Source organism: Pogoniulus pusillus, chromosome 8 (assembly GCF_015220805.1).
Source record: "Pogoniulus pusillus isolate bPogPus1 chromosome 8, bPogPus1.pri, whole genome shotgun sequence".
Taxonomy (NCBI): Eukaryota; Metazoa; Chordata; class Aves; order Piciformes; family Lybiidae; genus Pogoniulus; species Pogoniulus pusillus.
The window spans coordinates 11,172,699-11,193,903 of NC_087271.1; the positions used below are offsets into that span (position 1 = coordinate 11,172,699).

At 51.9% G+C, this 21,205-nt stretch overlaps 1 protein-coding gene across 1 annotated transcript in view; it reads right to left on the reverse strand.

Annotated features, from left to right (window-relative positions):
* Positions 1–14,668, reverse strand: part of TMEM121 (transmembrane protein 121) — a 53,029-nt gene extending 38,361 nt beyond the window's left edge. Inside the window, exon 1 of the mRNA XM_064147200.1 lies at positions 14,560–14,668. The gene's annotated coding sequence lies outside the window, so the exon portion shown is untranslated. The remainder of the gene's footprint in view (positions 1–14,559) is intronic.
* Between the last annotated feature and the right edge of the window lie 6,537 nt (positions 14,669–21,205).

A 21,205-nucleotide genomic window follows, 5' to 3' on the forward strand; every position in this document is an offset into this window, starting at 1 on the left:
CCCAGCAACGACTTGCAGATGCTTTATATTGAACTGGGTAATCTGATGCAAAAGACCAGCAGGAGATATTGGTGGAATTTTTCACCTGCACTTGCTGACACTGCTGCACAGTCCCCTATGATCTTTACAGCAACAGCTACTAAAGGAGCCCCAGCTGCAGAAAATGGTCAGAGCTTGTCCTGATCAGCACCAAGCAGCAGTGCAATGCCAGGCTGCAAGTTTGAAGAGAGTCATAGAATCATAGAATCAACCAGGTTGGAAGAGACCTCCAAGATCATCCAGTCCAACCTAGCACCCAGCCCTAGCCAGTCAACCAGACCATGGCACTAAGTGCCTCATCCAGGCTTTTTTTGAAGACCTCAAGGGACGGTGCCTCCACCACCTCCCTGGGCAGCCCATTCCAATGCCAATCACTCTCTCTGTGAAGAACTTCCTCCTAACATCCAGCCTATACCTACCCCAGCACAACTTGAGACTGTGTCCCCCTGTTCTATTGCTGGTTGCCTGGGAGAAGAGGCCAACCCTCACCTGGCTACAATGTCCCTTCAGGTAGTTGTAGACAGCAATGAGGTCTGCCCTGAGGCTACTCTTCTCCAGGCTCAACATCCCCAGCTCCCTCAGCCTCTCCTCATAGGGTTTGTGTTCCTTAAGTTCCCACTGCTGCATGCATTGCTCAGCTGTTTGGTTACAGGGAATGCTACCAGAATGCTGCATGCCTGATTGCATACATTTTGGCTGTGATTCCATCTGAGCAGGTTGTTCTGCTGTGAATGCAATGCCAAAGTGTTATCAGCCACCCTGCACTGCAGCTATGGATTCTGTAGGAGGCCGTGGCTGAACTGAAAGCTGTTGATCAGGGGTGGCTCCTGCAGGTCTGAACCCAGTCACTTAACCTGCAGCCAGGCTGCTCACCTCAGCTTTCACCATATCTTCCAAGGTGGGCACTCCTCACACAGTATGCACTGTAACATCTCACTGGGTAGCTTCCATCGGACACCTCTGTCTCTCCAGCAGCAGTTCCTATACAGCAGAAGGGTGAGGCAGAAAGAAAACAGCGGACCTAGGGCTTGCATGACCTGTGTCTCACAGCCCCTGAGAAGTTGTAGCTATTTTGAATCAGCTTCCATGTTTCCTCCCATGGAAATAAATGCTGTGATGAAGAACCTTCACTCCAGAGCTGCTTGAATGAACCATCCATGAACAGCACAGTTCTTACTCTCTCCCTGCATGTCACTGTACTGCCAAGCCAGGGGAGAGCATTCTCAGCAGAGACAGCTGAAAAATCACAGGATCAAAGAATGGTCTGGGTTGAAAGGGACATCTGAAGGTCATCAAGTCCAATCCCCCTGCAGCTGCAGGGACATTCTCAACTAGATCAGGCTGTCCAGAGCCCTGTTGAGCTTCACCTTGAATATTTCCAGGGATGGGGCCACAACCACCTCCCTGGGCAAACTGTTCCGGTGTTCCACCACCCTCATAGTAAAGAACCTGTTTCTAACACCCAATCTAAATCTGCTGTTCTCTAGTTTCAAGCCATTGTCCCTTGTCCCATCACCACAGGCCTTTGCAAACAATTTCTCTCCAGCCTTCTTGTAGGATCCCTTCAGGTACTGGAAGGCTGCTGTTAGGTCTCCCCAAAGCCTCCTCCACGCTGAACAACCCCAGCTCCATCAGCCTGTCCTTGTAGCAGAGGTGCTCCAACCCCCTTATCATTTTTGTGGCCCTCTGTGAGAGTCTAAATCCTCTCTCTCGTTCATCAACAAAGATAAAGATTGCATCGTCTCTCCCTAATGAACAAAGATAAAGATTGCATCGTCTCTCCCTAATCAACAAAGATAAAGATTGCCTTTGTTAACCTCCGGGACTCAGACTCGGTGCTTGGCCGAAAGCTCAGGGATGCAAATCAACGGACAACGCCTTGGAAACTCCTGGACCTCAGCCTGGCTGGAACGCTCAGGATGCCTACATCTTATCTCAGCTCCCCCGAAGAGAAAAAGCTTCTGTGTATTCAGGGTATGGAGAGGTACAGCCAGGGAGGGGGCGGAGGCCCTCCCCCCGGTGGAGCAGGACCCCTGCGAATGCAGGAGGATACACAGGAAGATTTCCTGGGGAGCTGCAGCCGGGCACCCAGATAAGAACTGTATAAAAGGCAGGAGGAATGCCTGCCAAAGGGTGGCACCTCCACCGGACCACCAGTGGCACTCCCACCGGACCACCAGGGGCACTTCTACCAGACCACCAAGGGCAGACCACCAGAGCTGCACCACCACCAGAAGAACCCCTGGCGAACTCCACAGAAGAGCATCCCTGGGCCACGCACCTGTTTCTCTCTCTCTCCCTCCCAGCTGCGACTGAGGGTAATATGATCACAGCTCTTTTCCTTCCCTGCTTCTTCTTTTCTTCTCCATCGTTCTCTTTATCCCCCTCCCCCCTCCCCCCCGTTTTGCCCAACCTTATCCTTTAATAATAGTTCCGTGGTGATCTATGGTCTCGTTTGCACCTTAATTTCCCAGCACGGAAATCCATAAGAACAGCTCTTGCCCCTCTGGACAGAGATATTGTTAACCTCCGTTCTCTGGACCTTGACACCCTCCTCTGGACTTCCTCCATCAGGTCCGTGTCCTTCCTATATTGAGAGCTCCAGACCTGGACACAGAACTCCAGGTGAGATCTCACCAGAGCAGAGGGAAAACAAAAATGGACATAATCAAATTTGCTCTCTGTGTTGCTGTCTGGGCAAGCTACCTGCATTCTGCCCTACCTCCTTGGGGAAGCAAGGGGAAGGAAGCTTCCACAGCACACAGAGGGAAATACAGACTGCTCACTTACAAATAAGTGCCACAGCATTTCTTCAGCTCCTTCTGGCTGGAGCCCAGTCCCAGATTTCAGGCCCAAATATCCATTTTCAGTTTGCCTTCTTATTTTTTTTTGAATGACTTAACAACGTTGAGGAAGGCAAGTGTCTCATAAAATCACATTCAGCCACCTGAAAACCCAATTTTCAGGCAATTTTGCAAAGATAGTTTTGATCTGTGGCTCTTTGATGTTGAGCTGACACCTGAACCCTGGTGGCTGGAAAGTTAATGAAGAGCAATGAGTCCCAATAATGTGACCTAAACTACCTGGGCTTTATGATTGTTTGACTTCAGGTTTATGAATTCCCCCTAAATTCCCATCAAGGGTGAAGTTCTCCCCTCTCCTTCAGCATCTTCTCCTTTGATGTCTGCTGCATTTTCCTCCACTTTTTCCTGGGTGGTTTTATTATGCCTTTGCCAAGGAAATGAAGCACAGCACAACTTTGCAGCTATAAATTTACTGTAATCCCTGTGCTAGACTTGGGTGTAAGGAAGGAATTCAAAGCAATACTCCTCTTTCCCATGGATCTGGGGCAAGATCTGTTCAGTCTGGAGAAGAGAAGGCTCCGAGGAGAACTTATTACAGCCTTCCAGTGTCTGAAGGGGGTCTACAGGAAAGCTGGTGAGGGATTTTTTAGGGCATCAGGTAGTGATAGCACTGGGGGGAATGGAGCAAAACTAGACATGGGTGGATACAGATTGGATGTTCATAGAATCAACCAGGTTGGAAGAGACCTCCAAGATCATCCAGGCCAACCTAGCACCCAGCCCTGGCCAATCAACCAGACCATGGCACTAAGTGCCTCAGCCAGGCTTTTCTTCAACACCTCCAGGGATGGCAACTCCACCACGTCCCTGAGCAGCCCATTCCAATGCCAATCACTCTCTCTGTCAAGAGCTTCCTTCTAACATCCAGCCTAGACCTCCCCCAGCACAACTTGAGACTGTGTCTCCTTGTTCTGGTGCTGGGTGCCTGGCAGAAGACACCAACCTCCCCTGGCTACAGCCTCCCTTCAGGTAGTTGTAGTCAGCAATGAGGTCATCCCTGAGCCTCCTCTTCTCCAGGCTAAATAACCCCAGCTCCCTCAGCCTCTCCTCACAGGGCTGTGTTCCAGGCCCCTCCCCAACTTTGATGCCCTTTTCTAGACACATTCCAGTATCTCAACCTCTCTCTTGAATGGTTAGGAAGAAGTTCTTCACTATGAGGGTGGTGAGACGCTGGAACAGGTTGCTCAGGGAGGTGATGGAAATCCCATCCCTGTACGTTTTTAAGACCAGGCTGAATGGGACTCTGACCAACCTGGTCTAGTGTGAGGTGTCCCTGCCCATGGCATGCTCATGGAACTGGATGAGGTCGCTTCCAACCCTGACAATCCTGTGATTCTGTGACTGCAAGGCTTCACTACCAGAGCCTAGTTACATGGGAGGACAGCATTAATTAAAAGATGATTAAGTGCCACCATGTGCCACTCCAAGTCAGGCAGGCACAAGCCTGAAGTCTGAGGGCACACAATGCTATGCCAGGAGAAAAAAAACCCTGAACTGACTGTTAGGTGGGATGGGTGGAGAAGCTGCAGGAATAGTGGGAAGATCAGAAAAGCTAAGACATCAAAGGACAAACCAAAGCAAACATGGGATTGATTTCTGTCAGGGAAATAAGAAGTGAACAAACCAGCGATTATGTTACTGTAACTGCAGAAGGGATGGGGAGGAGTGGAAGAGACTCTTCCTCCTGGGGAGCCTGAGGTAGCTCACTGCCGTGCTGCACACTGAAACCAAGGGTCATGCTCGCTGAGAATTAGGATACATCAGAGGAATTCAAACAAGAGCAAACCAGAAGCCAGCTATTTTGCAAAGGAATTAGAAGAAAGCTCAAAAATATGAGCCAGTGGCTCCACAGTAAATTCATTATGTGAAAGCTGCCCAGGAAAAGGACCTCAAGCAGCCAGGAAAGCCTCATTAGCACCACTGGCACGTGGCATCAGGAAGACAGGGAAGCTTGAAGGGCAGGCACACAGCATGTGTGGGGCAAGGAGTGGGTGCTCATCAGTGGCATGCTCTCCTGGAAATGCAGAAAACCAGGGAAGCTGTTTTCAGCCAAGACCTTGATCACAGAGGCAAACTGCAGGAGCTTAAAATCCAACTCTGGAAGAGAATCACAAGGTTAGAGTCCACAGCAGAGAGCAGTTGCCTGGATGCAGAACCTGCCCAGCCCTAGCACGAGGAAATTGCTTATGTGCTGCCAGCAGATACAGAGGAATTCCTTGTGCTTTGTGGATGCAGGCATACGAGTCAGAGGGGTCAACCCAGGCTGCCCTAACTTCAGCATCGCAACAACTCCGGACCTTTAATAATAAAGTTTCCGCCAGACTGCTCACAATGTGAATGACGTGCAAGGGCAGGGGGTGGCTATAGAAAAGCTAACCTGCATCACCCTGCTTTGTGGGCTGTTGCAGAAATGAACCCGCAGGGAGCAGAAAAGCCATCCCAGGGTAGAGGCAGCCGGCAGGCTGAGCTAGCTGCTAATTGCTGAGGACAACCAGGGACCTGTGATTTGTTTGCGATCTGTTGGGTCTGCTGCGTGGGAAGGGCGAGGGCAGGCTCACACGCTGCACCGTTTGCAAACAGCACGGGGGGGAAAAGTTCAGCTGAAATGCTTGAGCTGGGAAAACGCAGCCACATACAAGGATTAATAACAGCAGTTTGCTTCTTAACAGGAGTTGCTCACCAGACCCCAGAGATAGGCTTGCCGAAGCAGGTAGCGCTCAGAAGTGTTTACTGCAGCTAGCCCAAAAGCACCTCCCCAGAGCAGAGCTCATCACCTGCTCGGTAGTGCAGCAGCTGAGCAAGGCTACAGACCCCATGCCCAGCTGAGCAAGGCCACAGACCCCATGCCCAGCTATTTCAACAGACAAAATTCAAGTGCCAGGAGTGCAGCAAGCCCTGCAAACGCACTGGTCCCCATCTCCTTGTGCAACAGCTCTTGTAGTGGTGTCAAATGGAGACACTTCTTCAATTTTGGGGGTCACAGTGTTCTCTCACCCTGCTAGCCCTAGGACCATAGGAGATTTAGAGACAGCATTTTTCCAAGGCACTCAACCATTTGCTCCCTACAGCCTCATAACATGAAAAACCACCTGGCCCTAGGAGAGCAAAGGACTTGTCCCCTCCATGGGTGTAAGGATCTGGATCTGCTTCCAGATGCTTCTTTCAGGTGAAGGGAAAGGTGTGATGGCCTCATGGGAAGGGATGAAGATGTCCTAATATATCCCAAGCATCAAACCTGTGTTCAAAGCAGGCTCTCTGTGGATGCTCTGCACAGCTGGGCTCCCACACAGGTTTATCTGCAGAGCTGTCACAGTCCGAAACTCTGCTTTGCAGCCAGATCCTTATTTTAAGTGCTGATTTCCCAAGGGTCTTCATTTGGGCTTATCATCCCCACAGGGATCAATAGGACTGCAGCTGCTGTCCTAGCATCTGCAGCCAGCTTTGTTGAGCAGCAGTGTGGTCTGCTGGATAAAGCAGGGGCTGGAAGCCAGAAGCACTGTAAGCCAGCCCAGCTACTGCCAAGAGCTTCTGCCAAGGGCTCAGTCAAGCTGATCAGTGTCTTTGGAGATATCCAAGGCATATCCCAGCCAGGCATTAACACCAGTGACCTCGTGTCTGCTTAATGCTCAGCGAAAGCACTGAGAAGCCTTGTGGCTCCCACAGGCAAAGTAGGCCAGGCAGTGGTCCACTCCCTCCACATCCCACCTCAGCCCTGCCCACAGGAAATGGCTCTGGTCTGTGAATCTGAACACTGAAAGGCTACAGCATCCACAGCCAGGATCAAGTGAGGAATACAATTAAGATAGCTGGCACAATCCTACATCACAGTGGTGGGGAGGTGGCTGGAGACACCTCCTCCACCTCAGACCTACGCTTTGGGTAACACTAAGGAAGGAGCCCTCTGTGGAGGATTCTGGTGCATGTGGCTAGCTGCAAAACCAAGTGCTGCTCACTAGCAGAGCCTTGCCAATCTCCCTGAGTGCTCCCCACCCTTGGCAAGCTGTTTCTAAAAACCTGTGTAGTCACAGGTCCGACAGCAGGCTGTAAAAGACATACAGAAATTTGGGAGGTGATGTCAAAACACAAAACATGCATCAGTTGTGGATCTCAGGGTCCTTACAAAAGGGAGTGCTGCTGATCCTATACGATATTTTAGCCCACAATTATGGGTATATTCTCCATCATAGATGGCTGCTGGGCTCTAACGTGCCTGTTACCTGCCTCCTTTCAGTCTTTGCTCTTTAGTTACTGTGCATGAATGGGCTGGAGCACAGGGATTCAAGCCTGATTAGCAGCAGTGAAAGCTCTGCTAATATAACCACTCAACAACGCCATTCCAGCCCCTTTCATGTGAAGGGGACCAGACCCACAGGGAAATATGCCTGTCCCTCTGGTCACAAAGCCACATGCTCAACCGTATCATCTTCAGCTGCTGCCAGGGCCCAGCCTGACCCACCAGCACATTTCCCTGCTACAGACTCCTTCAGCTGTAACAAAGCTCATGGGGAAAAATTAAGGCTGCAGTTTGCCAGGTGTCTTTGTATGCAGTGATGGATTCTGCATCTAGTTACTAGCTTCTTGCAAAAGCTCAGTGTAATCTTGTATGGAAGTAATATTAGGTTAAGCAGCTGTTGATAACTTATCTCCCATTATCAGCAACTCCATGCAAGGCCAATATTTGCTCATATCCAGGAAGCTTTGCTGTATTCCCAGTGGCATTCTTTATGGAGTCAAATGAGAGCAGCTTTTAACAAATCTTAGGTACTTAGGAGGCCCAAGCCCCTCGTAAACCTGGATGTGTGGAACAAGAAGGCTCCTGGGGGCACAAAGCCTGAGCGTGGTGCACAATATGAGGAGGAAACCTAACCTGGGGAAGAAAACCTAGTATCTCTTACAGACACGAGGGTGCTGATCCAAACTGCTCACCTGCTGCCTCCTGCACCAACCACACATGCTGCTGCTCCTTCCTATCCTTCTGCCCTCAGAAGTCAGGCCAGTCATAGGATAGCAGGTCCCAAGAGGTTCCAGCTGCCCTGTGACTCTTTGCATTCCCTTTTTCATCCTCTAATGGCAGCTCTTCAAGCAAAGGCTCAGAAAAGACATGCCTTGCCCCTCCACCATTCAGACCTACAGTCGGGCGATACCTTTTAGCTGAAAAAGTCAGTCTTTGTGCTCCTGCTGTGCACGCTGTCAAGAGCGTGCCTGTGGTTTGCTTCATGGTATTTTCCCAGGCAGTCCATCCTCTCCTTTACTACTTTTGCTGATGCTACAACGTTATTGCAAAGCCTTAGGCAGAGATTGAGACCCCACTGTGCTGGACGTGGTAGAAGCAGAGATCAGAAAAAAGAATCTGCATCCAAACCAAATTAGATCCCTGCAGCCTAACTTCTCCCATCAGTATCTGCAGGGCTTGATCTTGCATGTCAAGCTTAGATTGTGGACTGGGGGTTTTGAGTTCAGGTCTCAGGTGTTTCCTGCCTGCACAGGCACTTGAAGCCTGAACACCCACATGGCATCCCTTAAGAGCGGTCAGCACTGGCACAGGCTGTCCATGCATTTACTCCTGCATTTCCTGTCTGCAATTAGTGGGCATGGAGCTGGTTTCCTAGCGAGGTACCCAGCCTAGGCTCTGCTCACAGCCTCTTGTCTTCTCTGCACCACTGCTGGTCCAAGATGCAATGAGAAATTATACCTCAGTGACTCCTGGGCTGTTTTATTACACCACTGCAGTTGGTGAAGTTGGTTGAGCTGAAGCCATGATCTGTAAGCAAGTGGCAGCCCCAGGAACGGCCAAGGGCTGGCCAGAGACCACAGTTAATGCTTAGTCTCAGCTGCAAGTGGCAGGTACATTGTAAGTGTGTCCCCTGACTCAGTACCCAACTGCGGTGAGTTTATAGCCTTCAATATTGTTACATTAATCATAAGGAATCTCCCAGTTCCTTGGAAATACAGCAACAAGCTCTTCAGGTCTGGTTTCAGTAGTTTTATTCCTAGGTAATAGCCCTCTCCCTCATTTATAGCTATGTCTAGACACCAAGTGAGGAAGGAGCTATAAACGATGTAAAAACCCTGTCTACCTAATTCTAGCATCTCACATCCCAGCTGTGCATCGAGTGCACAGATACAAAGCCTGTGCTCACACACCTTCCCATGCCACCAGCCCTGCACCACTGCAGCCCGCTGTCCCCAGCCCCTGGAGCATGGTGGGTCACCCTACAGGGTACTGTCTGGTTTTGCTGGGACAGAATCACAGACCCACCATGGGCTGCAGACTATCTAGTAGTTTCAAGTCAGCCCAAGGTGGCTATCAGGTTTATAGCATAACCCCAAGCTCAGTATAAAGGGGCAAGTTTGCTAAGGGCAGAGGCTGCTTCTTCTCCTATGCCTGGAAGTTGCTTTCCATTCTGCTCTTGAGGGCTGCTTTCCTGTTCGTGGTAACTGTTGCAAGTTTGCTGGCTTGAGTATAAGTTTGTAGACTTTATAGAGGCGTTAGTTTTGCTGGTTTGTTAAATCTGTTCTCATTTCAACCCGTGGGTCTCCTCTCCTTTTCCTGAATCTCTTTCTCTGCTTTAGAGGGGTCATTGGGTGGCAGAACAACTTCTACAGTTTAGCCCCAGAAGAGGACTAAATGTAGACAGGTACCCAGAAGTGGAAGGCTGCTTGCTTGAGTTGTAGAAAATGGCTAAGTGAGAAGGAAAGAGGCAAGGTGTGCTGCAGATCTTCTTGGGAAGAGGCAGTAGGAGTAGTTCTGCTCCTGCTGGCGTTTTTCAGCACCTTCTTTTTTCCAGGCACCCTCTGATCACACAGGATAGCGTGAAGAGGAAGAAATCAAACTCTCCCAGAAACAAAGGGAGAGAGAGGAAGTATTTAATCTTGATGGGGCTTTTTGTTTGGTTGGTTTTGGGGTTTGTTTGGTTTTTTGTTTTGGTTTGGGTTTTTGTTGTTGTTGTATTTTTTTTAACCTGAGGTGAGGAGAGGAGGATATTAATTCATCCCAAAATGTTCAAGGCCTCTGTGGATGTCAAAAAGCACTTACTAAGTTTAAATATTGTGCTTAATGCATCCAGAGCCTCAGAGATACTACCCAAGATATAGCTCATACAGAGGGAACCTCTCTAACTATTTCAAGTCTCCTGTGAGCACTTGAAATGATTTTGCCTCCAAGGCAGGCAGAGGAGGGTAAGAGTGGTCAGGGAGGCTATATACTGATGGCTGAAGAGGACCCAAAGTCACTAAGACTGAGCACATTACAGGGAAGGAGAATTAAAGCATGGCTGAAGGGGGATGATGATGATGATGAGGAGGAGGAGGAGGAGGATGACAACAATGCTGATGCCTGGGATGAAGCATGCAAAGGAAGGAGCACTGTCATGCCTTAGCCATGCTGGGCCAGCTCAGGACCATATGTCCCCAAGTAAGTGACAAAGAGGTGCAGCAGACAAAATTTTGGCATGGAGTCTTCCAGGAATTGCTCAGCTGAGGCAGCTCACAACAGAGGTGACAAATCCTTCAAGCAGAGCAGGCAGAGAGTCAGACAGAGTCTGACGGCAAGTGAGATGGTGACCTGCCTGTGGTGGCTCTCTACCAGCAAAGGTGGTGACCTCATCTCAATAACCCTGGTTGTTGTCAATTATTTTCCAGCTCCTGCACATGTTCATGCTTTGCACAGTACTTGAGAGCCTTCGAGATGAAAGGTACTTTCACCAGCACTTCAGTGGCTTGTTTCCTATTATAGGTCTGCAGTTGACACTCCCCCACCCTCTTATCTAAGTTTCTCTACAAAGCTCTTCTCACTTTTTCATCTTTCTTCTGTGGTCTCTAGTCAGGAAAAAAAATACAAACCAAACCCAAAACCAAACCCATATTTATTTCCTCTCTGGAAAGCTTCAGATTAATCAGATGCCGTGGTCTGAGCACAGGAGATGTCCACAAAGGTGGTCATTTAAACAAAGAAGTTTGCATGCTTTTCTGTAAACTCCTCTCTTCAAAATAGCTCAGTGCTCAAGGAAAAAGGGCCTTTGTGTTTTGCTGTTAAATTTGTGAGTGTGTGTGCTTTTAATGAGCCTAGTGGATGTTTTAATTAAGTTGGATAGGAATTTTCAGAGTTACTTGATGTGAAAATGTGAGCCTGTAAGAGCTGCCTTTGATGCTTGAGTTATGTTTTAAACACTTGACGAGTCCTGCAGAGCTGTTAATCCTTTTAGCATAGCTAATGGCTATTGCTAGGGTGAAATCCTGTTTTGTTTGTGTCTCTGCTGAGCTGAAGGCTGCCTCTGAAATGGCAGCAGTCCACCCTAGCCCCAGCAGCCCCCTGTACCACAGGGAATGAAGGGAGGACACCTGGGGACCTCAAGGCAGGTGGCTCATAGATGGGTGCCACAGGATGCTCTCTCAGCACTGCCGAACAAAATGGTTCTGGGCTGCTCTGAGCACCTGCTCACAGGAGTAAGTTGTGGTGGCATCCCAGAGCTGTGTTAAGGAGAGGTCAGAGGCATGTGTGAGCCCCTCTGTCCCCTTTCCATATGAATCACCCACATGTGGTGGTCTGGTAGGGGGTCGGGAATGGTACCAGTCCCTATACTCCATACTAAGACACAGCACTGTCTGTCCTCTGCTGTGTTGAGTTGCTGCCTTAAAATAAGAACATTCCTTCTCAAATGTTTTGAGTTCACCACTCTCCAGTTCTGGAGAGTCACCCCTCACCGTGTGAAAAGTCTTTCCTCTGCTGTGCAGCTCTGGGTTTGCTTGAGGGACAGGTAGAGAGGAACTGGCTTTGGGGAAATGCAAATGCCTTCCACAAAGGATGCTGCAGGGAGAGATGAAAGCCAATTCCATTTGCATTAGTTCCGTAACTCTGGTTGTTTTCCCTCTCCCTTTTAGGCTGAAGTTCACACATACAAACACACGTTTTTTGCCACAGAGCTACACTGTTGCCAGCTGCTCCTCCCCGGAGTTTTGAAGAAATTCCCATTTACACACAGAGCACCTTGTCAGAGCAACCTGAGAAGGCAACAGGAGCGCAAGGTAGCTGTGATTCAGCAGAGCCCTGCTGTGGCTCTCGGAGCCAGCACATGCTTGCTCCGTATCCCTGTGCACAGCAGGGGACAGTCCAGCCTGCGGCAGGACCTGCACCCCCTCCTGCCACCACTCCAGGTAGCAGTCTGGTCTGAAAAGCCACGAGCAAAGCAGCAAGTTCTCAGGCTGTGCTTTCAGGCAGCCCGTAACAAAACAGCAGCTATCAGTTGGTTAAAGCAGGCAAACAGGCACAGGAAAATACTCTCGGCATCTATCTGCTCGGTAGCTGAACAAGCAGGGATGTCTCTCAGGTCGCCATGTGCCTGTACGCGGCGGTCCTGTGGGACATCCTGCTGCTGCCACTCCTTTTCCACAGCAAGGCGGCAGAGGAGCTGTGGTCCTGATCCTTGGCTGAGTTTCCTTTGAAGAGCTCCTTGGAGTGCTTGCAGCATGCAGCCGGGTGCCTGGAGCTGGACAGCGACACATGGGTATGGTATTGGGAACACGGCTCCAGACCAGAGCTCCAACCATGACGCTGCGCCAAGCCAGGCTCGTTTCCTCAGATCACCGCTCTGAAACGCTCCTCCAGCATTTGCAAGGCCTTTTGTACTTGCTTCCCTTACCATTTTTAAAGGGGGCAAGGGGATACCTCTCTGGCAGCAGCCCTGACTCTGCTAAGTCCAAGGGAGTTTAAGAACAGTTAACTCTCAGCCAGCCTTTGAAGCCACGGAAGTAAATGGGACAGGGCTGCAGATGCTGGTACCATCACTGTGGTAACCAGAGGCAGTTTTCTGTAAAACTGGCTTAAACGGGCAGTCAAACATCTGTTTTCATTTGGATGGAGAAGGCTTTACGCTGGGAACAGAGCAAAGCACGGTTTACTATCAGCCTGGTCTACTGTTGGTTGCAGAAAAACCTGCAGAGAGCCCTGAAATTGCCGAATCTGTGCTTATTTCATCTTCTGTCAGCGACGCGCAGGAGAAGGGGATTTCTGGAGGAGGATTTTGCATGCAGTAATCAGGCTCTTGCACTCACACCCAGGCACTCGGGGCTGTGATGTGCTGCCGTGGGGTGGACATCCTGCAGCCTGATTCCACCCCAGCACAGTGTCAGAGCTGTCAAGCCCAGGACTGAATCAGGACTCATGGAGGCTCAACAAGCCTGAAAGATTCGGAACGGGACCATACTAGGACTGAGCGTTAAGGGTGGGCCCAGAGGAAGGCAGTTTACAGCTGAAGTGGCATCCAGATTACTGGCATAAACCACCATGGGACACTTAAACCTTCATGCCTGCTGCTCCGCTGCATGAAGAGAAGTATTGCTGTAGCATGTCTAGAGTCAGGGTTCCAGATCTGACCCTCACTTCGTTTCAGAAACATCAGGATTAGGCTCCCTAGGTGATGTATCGAGCCAGGCATAACTTCCTTGCAGGCTCTGGTGGAGCTATGGATCAATACCCCACACCCACGGGAAGCCACAGCTCAGCTGCATAGCCTGTCTGCCTGACAGACAGTGACACTATGCCACCACGCAGGGCAAAAGAGGGGAAAGCTGCAAGCAGAGGTCCTCCAGGTGCAGGAAAGCCCTCCCTGAGTAAAATCCAGCCCTGCCAGCAAGGCAGGAATCTCAGCAGTACCCACGTCCTCTCGTGCTCATCAGGTTTGCAGGTGCACAGTGCCTCTGCTAGTGGGGTAGCAGAGAAGAAGGTCCCACTCAGAACATGTTCTGCACCTCAAGAAGAGGGTTAGACCTCTTTTCATGCCGCGGGGTGTGCGGTACCTGCCGGGCTGTGCTACCGCTCTCACAGACTATGCCACCTTTCCCACGGGCTCTGCCACCGCTCCCACGCTTGCTTGCTGAGGCTGACTGCAAAGGGGAAGGGTTTCCAGCGCGGAGCCCGGGCTCACCCCTGCCTGCCTGGTGAGCTTCGGGCACCCGGCTGGGCTCCAGGGCGGCTGCAGGAGGCTCAGACTCCCTGGGGAGGGCAGAGATCAGCTCCGGCCGCACATCCTCCAGCCGAGGCCTAGCCGGGAGCATCCCGCAGCTCGGGGACCACCCGCAGCGGGCAGGCGCCCGGCACGCCGGACAGCAGGGCGCTGTGGCTACGCCCGGCAGGGACAGCCCCGTCCCATCGCTCCCACGCGCGGGCTCCCAGGCTGAGGGTTGGTTTCCCGCAGCCAAGTTTGGTCCGAAAGCAACAGCGGCTTCTCCCGCACCACCCGAGCAACCGGCTGTGCTCTTCCCCGCCACTTGGCCGCGGACCGTCCTTCTTGAGGGGGTGCACTGGCCGCAGTCCCCCGGCACCCTCCTGGTCGCGGTTGGGCGGTGCGCGGCGTCGCCCGAGCGAGACCCCGGCCCCTGCCGCGCCCCCGCCATGGGGGGATGCGAGGGTGCCGCGGGAGCGCAGGGGCGGGAGAGCGGCCCGGTGCGGGTAGGGGCTCAGTCCGGGGCAACCTCATCCCTGAAGCATCCGAGAACGGAGCGGAGGGATAGAGGGAGCAGGCGCCTGCTGGGATCGCAGCGGGGGAAACTTGTGCCGCGTCCAGAGCCCGGCGGGGCGCTAAGGCGCGGGGGGGACGCTCGGAGCGGAGCCGCGCGGCGGAGGCGGCGCGGACCGCCGGTGTTGCTGCCGGTGCCTTACCTGCGGGGGCCGCTTCCGAAGCTGCAGTCCGCGCCGTAAATCCGTGTGCCGGGTGCGGCGCCGGGCGGGCGGGCGGGTGGGTGCCCCTCAACCCCCACCCCCCGCCACCCCGGGGCCGCGGAGCCCCGGCCGCCCGCCGCTCAGCCCCGCGGCGCCCGCCGCCCCCGCCGCGCTGCCTGCCGCCCCGCCTCGCCTCCCGCCGCCCCGCCTCGCCGCATCGCCGTCGCTGCCGTCGGGGGCTGCGGGCCGCCCCGCCGCTCGCCGCCCCGCCGCCGGCCCCGCGGCCCCGCGCCGCGCTCCGCCGTCCGCGGGAGGCGCGCTGGGGGCGGGCAGCGGGGGGCGGTGCGACGATGCGGCGAGGAGAGAGGGCCGGGCCCACCGGCCCCTCCGCCCAGCGGCGCTGGAAGGGGGTTGAGGCACCTCGATCCCGCAACCCTGCCCGCCGGACCCAGAGGCAGCCCCGTCTCCCGGGACCTCCGTTCCTGGGAGCTGGGATTTCCTCCATCGCCATCCTGCGGCAGGGGACCCCCATCCCCGTTCTTGGCATCCTAAGGCAGCCCTGTCCTCCGGGATGCTGTCAGTGTCCCTGGAAGCTGGGACTGGTTCCAGATCTCGGGACAGCTGTCCCTGTACCTAGGACCTAAGAGCGACATTAGAGCTCGGCACTTCTGCCTGCATCCTCAGATTCATTCCCCGTGCCCGGCGGTCAGAGCTAAAGCTCTGGAGCCCTCATCCCCAGCCTCTGGAGCCGATCTCACTGCCAGATCCCAGGACTCTGCCACCATCCTGGGGGAGCTGCGACCACTCCTAGCATACAGAGAGCTGTCCTTAAGCCTTTCTCCTGACTACTTCTCGGGAGTGGCTCAGCTTCTTTACTGGAAAATGAGGTGTGGGTTGCCTAGATTCCATCACATTCCAACGGGGAGACCAGGCCAGGCCTGTGCCCAGTCTCACTGTCAACTTTCTAGTCCCCTCACTGCCTCTGCTCTGTGTTCCTACCTCTGCCCAGACACGGGTATGATGCTTCACTGGTAGCACTGTTCTGTCAACTGTGGTCCCAACGGCACAGTCATAGGTGGGTTTTGTGTGCTAGTGACAGGGATGGGAACTGGTGCCACTAGAAATCTCTTTGCTCTACAGACTTTGGCTTTTGACAGCAGCAGCAGCTGAAGTGTGATGAGTCCTGTCCTAGAAATCCAGCCTCAGGATGACTGTTTCCTGGGGTGCAGAACCAGTGATCCAGAAGTGGCTCCTTGGTAAACTGTCTTCATCATCAAGGATGTGCAGCACTGAAAGGTGAAGGACAGAGGGATGCCAGCCTGCAGCCCTGTTCATACCCTTCCTATCCACAGGCTCACAGCATTTTGCAAAGTGGGTGCCATTGCACCTTCACTCTTTGCCAAGGAAAGAACTGTCCCTTTGTGGCATGAATGAGTAATCTCTGTGAGATACAGAACTGGTAGGCCCAGAGTTTCGCATTGCCTCTCAAGCAGCCATTTCCCCCATCAGGGCTGACCAGCTCAGCTACTGGTGGCTACAATTCCTTCACACTGGGATGCCAACTACGGGGAATTTACCAAACAGTTTCTCGAGGTAAAGGCTGTGTCACCACACCAGCCTGGACATATATCCCCAAGGAGAAGCTGTGAGCCCCAGCAGAGACAGGGACCTTTGCATCTTCTTGCCTGTAGCCAAATTAACAAACCCTCCACAGTTATGGATGGGACTACGTGGGAAAGGGTCCCTTTCAGACAGCTGAAGAAAAGCAGATTAAGGCAGCAAGTGTGTTTATATGAACATGTGCTTAATCCACTAACCAGATCAATCAAAGCTGCAAGTGATGCTTTTCCCCTGGAGTGCCTTGCTATTCTTGTGCCTGTTTCTACATCAGTGCATGAACAGGAGCTTTGCTTGGCACATACAGCAGCTACCTTCCTACATCTGGACCCGCTTTATCTATGCAGGTCAGCCACAACCCTGATTTCCAACCATATCGTAAGTAAGTACAATAAGTACTTACTTACGATAAGTAAGTAGTAAGCAGTACTATATTACTGTAAGGCACCTGCAACAATACCAAGTAGCCTCACTTGTGAGTTGAAACACCAGTATAGCAGGGATACGAGGTCTTGCAAAGCAAGCTCCGTCTGTGCTGTCCTGGTCACTTATCACACTTAAGTTGAATTATGCTTTACTTACACAACCTCCAAGGTTACTACTCCACTGAGGTAAAGCCAGCTATTACACTAATTTGGCTATTTGTTAGTCTAAGAACTCTTACTTGCATTTACTGTGCAACTTAATACTGTCAACACTCCTTAATTTCAGTGTGAGAAGTGCTTTTGCAGTGAATTATAGCAGCAGAGGTTAATTCGTAGAAATGCAACTTTCCAGCTAGCCCATAGCTGTGGAGTTTATAGCTGGAGCTGCACAATGCAGGCTGCTTACCCAGTTACTTCTGCACCAGGTCTTGAATTTGACTTGGCCACGTGTGTTCCCAGATCACCCATGAGCCCTCCTGAACCTTCTGACACCATGCCTCTCCACACTCCCCTCCCAAGCTGCCTTGCCTCTCTGGTATTCTGTGTGGCAGGAGACATTACAGAGCTGGCGGCACACATGGCATGAGCTTGCAGAGTTTGACCATGAATCAAAGAGCTGGGTAATTTGAACCAATTCAGAACAAAGTTTAAGGATTTCAAGGTTCCTGTTTGGAAATACATGTTAGTTGGCTGTCTGTGTCATAAATCTCCCCATTTATCCTGCTGGAGACGGATGAATAATTGAAGAGAGGTTTGTGGCTAATTGATTTGCTGATCAGTGGAAAGAAATCATGAATAATTTATCTGACAAATATTATTCAGCCATCCATAAAGCTGGTCAGTTACTGAAAATAATTAGTTGCAAACACTCCATTTTTTCAGCCGATGGCTTTGTCTGTTTGCAAATCCAACTCACTTCCTGTCCTCCAGCATGGGTCTCCAAAGGATTTCTCCTGGGCTCAGTTCGGAGGCAGAACAGCCTGAGCACTTCACAATAGCTCTCCTGCTCTATCACTACTTTACGTGCCACCGGCAGGAGCTCTTTTCCACTGTATCCTCACATTGCAAAGCTTTCTCTTCCTCCCCATCTCCTCGGAAGTGCAGGCCATCTGGGTGGCACCAAACTTTCGAAGTAGGATTCAGCAAACATCCTCCATGCAGGATCAAGGAGTTTAGCAGCTTTGCTGGTGGAAAGGGGAAGTGCAAGTGCATATGTGCTTAGCACCATCTGCTCCTGACTCTTTCCAAGTGGCAGCTTTGCTGTGTTGGTTTGATCCCACTGGAGGTACCTGTGAAGCCAGCCTTCAGGGCAGACTGTGCTTCTCACCTGCACAGCTTGGCCAGTGAAAGGACAGAGTGAAGAGCTGGGGTGAGAACACTGGATATCCTACACCAGCTTCTAGGTGTACCAGGGCACAAGCAGGCTCTAACTCCATTTTTAACCTTAAATCTTTAAGCCTAGACTTTTCCTGCATCTGCATGAGTCTTAGTCCTCCCTCTGCAGGCATCTCTTGCAGCACCTGGCACCATGAGCAGGCCAGACCAGCACAGCCACCTCTTCTGGGCTCAGAAAAAAATCCCACAAAACAAAACTGTGGGAAAAAAAAAAGACTTTGTAGTTTTGCTAAAATTGTTGTTGATTTGCTATTTCTTGCATGTTAAGATTTCAGAGAAAACAAACAGTCTTCGGGGGCTGGTTGATCTTCTTTGCCTTCTAGCAGAAATCCTGTCAGACTCTCCTGTGGTTCCCGCATCCGGCAGGGGCATCTCCCCTCCCTCCTCCTTTTCCACCCCCAAGCAACACACAGACACCCTCCCCACCGAATTAACATCATCTTTCCCCTGCAGCATCCTCTCTGCTTGACTTCCTGGGCTCACAAGCAGTCAAAAATGTGTTCTTTCCGTGGCTGGGGATACAAAGCAGCAGGATCCAGGAGCTGCTTGGCGTGTGAGCATTGCCGTGCCAGGCTGCTCCTGATGAAAATGTCCTGTTCTGGTTGAACCTGGGGTAGTTTGGAAATCCCTACAGAAATCCTGCTATGTGCTGATTTGAGGGGAGTAGGACCCTTCTGCAAGCACCCGTTTGGGTGCAGAAAGTTCCCTTGCTGTGGGAACCCTACAAATTTGTGCTGCCTTGAGCAGTCTAGGGGAGTGATTTTGTGGAGGGCTCAGAAAATGCTAAGCCTGGAGCAGGGCCGGTGCCTGCCCCTGAATGTGAGCTGGCACTGCTTGCTGCTGCCTGCGCCTGCCCGCCCTGCAGGAAGCTGGCAGCCTGGGACCAGGGGGCTAATTTCATTATGCAATGTTTGTAGCCAGAGTCAGGAGTTTAATTATGTCTTTCCTTTTCTTGCCGGCTCTCGGCACAGCCACGTCTGCTCTGCTCTGTGTGATGCTCAGCCATGCCTGTGAGGAAGTGGGCTCGTTACACAGCAGGGAGGCTGGGGACAGAGGCTGCAGATCCTGCAGGTTTGCAGCTGAAGTCCCTGCTTTGATGCTTACCTCCGGCCGCTGCCCACTGGTACCAGGCTGGGAGTTTCGCATAGTCATAGAATCATAGAATCATAGAATCAACCAGGTTGGAAGAGACCTCCAAGATCATCCAGTCCAACCTAGCACCCAGCTCTATCCAGTCAACTACACCATGGCACTAAGTGCCTCATCCAGCCTTTTCTTCAACACCTCCAGGGACGGTGCCTCCACCACCTCCCTGGGCAGCCCATTCCAATGGGAAATCACTCTCTCTGGGAAGAACTTCTTCCTAACATCCAGCCTATACCTCCCCTAGCACAACTTGAGACTGTGTCCCCTTGTTCTATTGCTGGTTACCTGGGAGAAGAGGCTACCCCCCACCTGGCTACAATGCCCCTTCAGGTAGCTGTAGACAGTAATAAGATCACCCCTGAGCCTCCTCTTCTCCAGGCTAAACAAGCCCAGCTCCCTCAGCCTCTCCTCATAGGATTTGTGTTCCATCCCCCTCACCAGTTTTGTTGCCCTTCTCTGGACATGTTCCAGCACCTCAACATCTCTCTTGAATTGGGGAGCCCAGAACTGGACACAGTACTCAAGGTGTGGCCTGACCAGTGTTGAGTACAGGGCAAGAATAACCTCACTTGTCCTACTGGCCACACTGTTCCTGATGCAGGCCAGGATGCCATTGGCTCTCTTGGCCACCTGGGCACACTGCTGGCTCATCTTCAACTTACTATCTATCAGTACCCCCAGGTCCCTCTCTGCCTGGCTGCTCTCCAGCCACTCAGTCCTTACAGCCCAGAGACAGGAATGGGTACAGTCTTCTGGGGATGGGACCCCAGATCCCCTGGTACTTCAGAGCATGCCCTGCACCTTATTGCTGGGTGCAGTGTACAAGGGTTAGCATGCAGCCATAGCTAGTAGCCCTTCCAGGCCACTCACAGCTGGTGCTGTGGGACCAGCCAACACTTCCTTCTTCCCTCTCGCTCTCAGAGCTGTCTTCCCCTGGGACTCTGCTCACTGCTAGAGATGGTTAGCCCTAGATCCTTCGGAGATGGGCTGACAGGGCTGCTCCACCACCGGAATTTACAGCACTTTAATGTATTCCTCCCTTCCCCTTGCAGCAGATGCTCTGTTTAAATCAACGCTGCAGATGAGCCATGCTGCTCTACACCAGCTGCGACTTTTGGCCCTGCAAAACATAGTTGTGGCCTCTAATAAATACTGAGGCATTAACCCAGGCTGAGCAGGGTGGGTAGCAGCTGCCTGCCAGCCCACCACACACCCCCCACAGAGAGGCTCTTGCAGCCTGTGCTAGGGACAGGTGAGTCATCATGGTCCTGAGAGCAACACAGAGATGTGAACATCCCTCACCAAGGCAGGAAAAGGAATGTGTGAGAAGGATGTCCTAGATACCCGCCTTACCTTGGTGGCTTTGTCTTTGCAAGCCGCTTTGGAAAGAGCCTGCCTGGGAGCACGGGAAGTGATGGTGGGGTGTTTTTCACCTTCAGATTTGTTGTGGAGTTTGTTTAGGTAGAGGATGGGCTTAATGGCTCAGGCTTAGCAGAAAGAAAAGGTAAAGTTTGCTCAAGACAACCTAATTGATCTTAATGAGGCAGGAAGGGCTTTGTGCTGCAAACACCAGTGTTTGTTTTGTGGGTTTAATGCGATTTCTGGCCGGGTTTGATTACTCTGGGGAAGTCCTCTGGCCTAATAAACAGAGCCACAGGGAATTAGCACTGATCATCTCAGATGCTGCTCTCAGCCTAAACAGCACAGCCTTCCAGGGTGGAAGCAGAACCAGGGAAAAGGTAATTGCGAATGGATTCAATTAGCTCCTACTTAACAGACAGTTTGGGATGCTCTGGTGGGTGGGCAGCAGACAGGGATGGGTGTCCAGGGAGAGAGCACATGGGGTGATGCTCTCAATAGGGCAACACCGAGCAGATTTGGCACCCAGCAGGAATTGATGCTCCCCGAGAGCAGAGAGACTGTCTGTAGAAAGCCTTGTGGAGCATTTTCCCCCCCATCTGATAATGATGAAAGTTGTTTTCAGGAGGAAATATTCATTTTTTCAAAGCCTGAGCTTTTGGATTGTGAGTTTCCTAGAAAATAGTGCAATTCCCACATTCCTC